We start from the raw sequence: 5,450 nt of genomic DNA on the forward strand, positions 1-5,450 counted from the left end.
ACCACCTGGCAGCCGGAGAAGCAACAGCTCTACTATAGAGCTGAGCAGAGCAGACCAGCGTCATTGCTTGACTGCCTGAGTGCCTGCAGAATGGCCTGGGAAGGAGAGGCCTCTGACAGGGAGGCCTGAAGGAGAGCCAGGGCGGTGTGGAGTTTTATAGCCGGTAGGCTCATTTTGGGTTACAGCCGGGTTGGCTTGAGGTTACGTTAGAGCCGAGAGGCTTCACGTGTTGTTGTTTCGAGAAGTCATTGGAGCCCCGGAGGGGGAGGCTTTTGTTATGTTATAGCCAGTTGGCTCATCGTTGTGTAAATCACCAGAGGACCGGGTGAGGCTGTAGGGGTGTGAGGAGGCCTCACGGGAGATCCCCGGTAGGCTGGGGATTTCCTGGGTGCCCTGTTCGGGCACTGAGCAGTGCCAGGGAGGCATGGCTGTTTGGCACCGGTGTGGTGCGGTGTGTGGGGGTTGAGACCCCAGCCCGAGGGCGGTATTCAGCCTAGTCAGGCGAAAGACCCCGAGAAGAGCCAGGAGGCCAGGCACGGCTACAGGCCACCTGAGCCCCAAGCGTGGTTGAGTGGGGTACAGAACCCAGAGAGGGTGATAGCGCGGACAGCGCGTGTATAGGCCCGCATGTGGGTGAGTGTACGAGGCCGGAGTAGGGCAGGCACGCGGTTAGAGGTCTGAGGCAGGGCCGGAGCGTGCAGGTGAGAGCCTGAAGAGGGCGAGTACACTAGCCGAACTCCGGAAGGGGCACGACCGGGCTTGTACAACGAGGGCGCGAGAAGTGTGGGACAAGCCCCCGAGAAGGGCGAGGGTGCGAGAAGCGCGATCAAAAGCCTGGAGTAGGGCGAGCGCACGGGTGGACGCCTGAGGCAGGCCGACACGTGCAATAGAGCCCGAAGAAAGGCGAACACAGGAGTAGGCCCCAGAGAGGAGCGAGGGCTAGCAAACACAGGGGCGCTAGAGCCAGGGGCGTTGGTTGCGTGACAAGCCCAGGGGCCCCCGAGGAAGGGCGTTGGGTTGCGTGACAAGCCCAAGGTGCCAGGCAAGGCACAAGTGACCAGACAACGTCCGGAACAGCTGCGAGGCTTGGGGCATGCTAAAGGGGAGGTAGGAGGCACACATAGCCCATAAGGCTGGGGTGCACCAGGTCACCCGTAGAGAGTAGGGGCCCGGACAATTATAACACCTTGTATTAGGAGATCAAAGGCAGCCTCCCCTATTAAGCTAGATATCATCAAAGACGTGGCGGGCAAGAATCAGAGGGTGCCGGATCTCCTAATTTGGTACAGCAGGGGGCGCTAGCGGGATCACGGCCACTCCTAGGGCCACCCCGTGACACCATGTATTCCAGTACACCTGGTTGGATGGTGAAGCCCTGCCTAACTCTCAATGAGAAACTCGAAGAATTACTTCATGCAATAATAATTGCACACACAACTATGTTAAGTGAATCTAAAGTCTTGAACATACATGCAATGTGCAGAAAAGCTTTTTTTTTTTAAATTTCATTTGCCTGCCCATTGCCAGATAGAGTTTCCCAAGGTCTTGAGCAGAAAAGACAGATGGGTATTTTTGGATGGTTGAGTAGAAATATTTCCAAGATATTTTCCACAAGGAAACTTACGTGGAAGTGGCCCAGTAAAGAGGCTGTCATCAGAGAGACTTCACTGTAACACTGAGCAGGGTATCAACCCTGACAGCAGAAATTCACCAAGTAAACTTGCAAGAGTCAGTAGATGTTGCTAGGTAGACCTAAAGTCATAAAAAAATGTGATTAGACAATGTCCCATGTATTCCATGGAATAAGATGATACAAAATCCTTAATATATACTGGGGACAGTAACATTATCTGGAGGGTACTGCTTGTTGCTAGATGGGGATACCTTCTTGCAGCAAGTACTATTGGAGAGAGGTTTTCAATAGTTGTTATTTTCCCAGAGTGATTTTTAATGGTGGATTTTTACTTTTGTTGGTGCCTTCAGCTTGAATTCCCAATACTCCTGAGTTGTATGTTCCAAAAGGGCACCTTTCAAAATCTGCCCATTCTGTGTTGTTTGCCAGGCACCACCAGTAGGTTGGTGCTGCCGAACCACATAAAGAGACAACTCCTGCTCCACGTTGTTCCAAAATAGCTCTTCCAGAGGCACCCACAATACATTTCAGACACCAACCACTCATCAGCTAATGAATCAAGCCCCAAATCTCCCAGTGAAACTGGGTCCTTCTATTTTATTACCAGGAAATACCATTTATTTTGCTAAAGACTTCATAGTTGCTGGTTAGAGACATAAGGAAAGCATGGGCATGTCTGAGAGGACTTACAGGAGCTCTACAAGCTTGATCCAAAGTCCCATTAACTTCAATTGATTTGGGATCAAGCCCAGTAAAAAAAAATTTTTTCCCATTATGATCCTCAGGCTATTAAAAATAGCCTGTAAAATGTACCAGTCACACATGTTTCTAACAATCATGAGATAAATTGTAGTCTCTTGCTCTACAGCTATTGGAGGTGATATATAAGATGATTGTAAAGAGCCAATAAGACCTCTTACCTGAAAAAGCTTGCTTGCTGTTTGTAGTACCCAAATCATGGTCTATTGAAACTGGTTTAGGCATGTCTAGTGGAAACAACCTTTTAGAATACCAATACAAACAACAAACTCTGGCTTCTGCGTGTAAACTAGAAAGCATATTGTAACATTAAAGCAGCAATTGGATCATACGAGCTAACTATTGTTCCACCTCCATTATAGTCCACCAACATGAACTTTGAACTGCAAGGGAGGTCTTTAAGAAGACCACCCCGCCACCAGTCAGGACCTGGAGAATAGACTATTGATCCACCAGAGTGGGCCCTTAAATCCCAACACCAACACTTTTTGCTTAATTAACAAATTTGCTTATCATGAGTCCTTCTTTTCAGATCCACCTGGCCCCAGTAGCACAGTGGATCAGGATGCAATTGTACCGTCTGGGAAAAGAGCCTCATTTTTATTCATTACGGGTTAACAGATGCCACTTGGCAAGTGACATGTGCCAGGGCTTATCACAACTCCCAGGAATCCCATGTCTAAGCATGAAAAAATTACCTTTAAAACTGGCAACAACACTTACTAAGACATGATAGTTTCATCTTCTCTCTTGCCTTCTGACCTAACCCATTCATCACATCAAACCCAGGACAGTTTTTCTCTCTCTCAAAAAATGTGGCTCTTTTAACTAGCGCACGTAACAAAGGCAACAGGAGTCTACTCTGTAGCTTTGAAAGACACCTGAGGCTAACCCAGTCATCTGAATGCTAGCCACAGGGCTCGCTCACAACACACACAGAACATCCTGGCCTCCGTATCTTTTCTAGGACAAAGAGAAGGAAGACAGCAAATCCTTTCATTTAAATTCTATGATGCTTTGGGCAGAAAAAGCAGCAGCATGTTATTTAACTGGGCAAAGCAAAGAAAGTTTGGAAAAATATAAATGCTATCCTGCCACAAACTCTGGATCATCACATGCATTCTGTCTCATTATTACTACAGTATTAGCCAGGCTTTTTAAATCACTGTCATGTAGCATACAATACACAATACTCTTAAACCTGCCTATGTGACAAACATTTCAGGGGATTGCAAACATGATTACTGAATGAGACAGAAAATGCATTGTGTTAAAATTTTGTATAATATGGGCTGTAATTGGCAGCACCGTAGACATTCTCAGTAAGACAAGAACTGAATGTGCTCCAACACTGAAGAACATATCCATCTGGTGTTTTCGCCTGGGTGTGGTAAGGTTTATTTTCAGGAGTGTACATTAACCTTCCATTGGAATTTTTTGTAAAACATCGTGTGGACACGTAGAAGACTTAATGACCTGAACCTTTACATAGAAGTAAAAGTTTATGTAATATGAGTATGGTAAAAGGGAACTGTGGGGATAGTGTCAGTAATAATGATAATTTTACAATGTGAGTGATATTTGTTTGGATAATTCTTCTTCTTTTTCTCAAACTCAGCCTTTGCTTTCAGCTAACCCCCTGAAGCCCTTTTTTACAAAAATAATGCTATAGAATTTTAAGAATTCTGTGTTCTTCTGGGACTTTATGCTAGATATACATTACAATGGCAATTTTTGAAGAATAACATCAGTTCTAGTAACAAGTCACTGGCTAAATTCTGTTCTCGGTAATACTAGTGTACATTTGAAGTAACTTTGCTGTTATCTTTGGGGTTATAGCAGATCTACACTACTGTAACTGAAAGCAGAATTTGACCTTCCCTGTATAAAATGTTGCGATCTAAAAGGAAAATTGAGGCTTCAACATTGAATACAAACATGACGCTTTCAGAATCAAAGGAGAAACCAACTGCTAGAGACATTTAGCAAGAAAAGGGAGGGGCAAAGGTGGATCAGGATTCTTCCACCATAGGAATGCAGATCAATTAGTTATTATCTCTAAATCAATCTTGTCCTACTTCCAGGGCTATGAAAGCAATATGAGAACTGGTACAAATCTCAGCTTTACTCTACCAAGCTGTTTTTTAAAGACAGGTAGTGACTATTATGGAAAATATTTAAATGAACTGGAAGAGCCTGATCTTGTATTCACACCACAAGCTCAAGACTAGGCATTAAAGTAACCTCAAGACTGCAAAGTAATATACTAAATGCAGAGAAAGGAATGGCTAAAATTAGTCATGTAGGAAAAGCTCAAAACATGAAAAGGCATCTTTAAATTCAGGGACTCATCCTGACTCACCAACTCATCCACACACAATCCCACTTGTCTCATCAGGCCTCTAACTCATCTTTTCCATCTCATGTTTTGTTCTTGCAGAAGAGGGAGGTGTGTTGTCTTGATATAATCATTTGGTTGAAGGCCATGTCCTTTTCTGGTCTTTCCATCAGACAAAAACCTACAAAGCAAGTCAAAGTGGCTTCAGTTAGTGGGGTAGGGTGTGTCTGTGGAAGAAAAAATATGATATAACTTCTGTTGTGTGGTAGTATCCAAACAAAAGAGTGAAATTTGAAAGAAAGCATCATGAGAAGCTTCATTGAAACATTCACTGAAAGCAATGCTCAACTTTGATGGCATATTCACAAAATATTCTGGGGGAAAACCCTGAGATTCAAGATAAAAACCTGAGCTGGCACAATATTGTGACTTTAAGTTACAACACTAAATCTCCAAATTGTATTGCATGTTTTCTTTGTTTTTACCTTCTCTACTTTCTCTTTATGTTCTTGTTGCTACCCTAAATAGATTGACCTTCCTCAGATTTAGGGCTCCCTCCCTAGCCCCCCTTTTGACCCTGCAGAAGTGCAGTTCACTAGGAATATGGCAGCTGTTCAAGCACCACATTACTACAAAAGAATTTAGGGCATACAGTAAAGAATGCCATGTCCAACTGAAGCTACTGGGGTTTCGAAAGCAGACTATAATTATTACCCAGTT

This window comes from Gavialis gangeticus, unplaced genomic scaffold (assembly GCF_001723915.1).
Source record: "Gavialis gangeticus isolate Ggan-Ray unplaced genomic scaffold, GavGan_comp1, whole genome shotgun sequence".
Lineage (NCBI taxonomy): Eukaryota > Metazoa > Chordata > Crocodylia > Gavialidae > Gavialis > Gavialis gangeticus.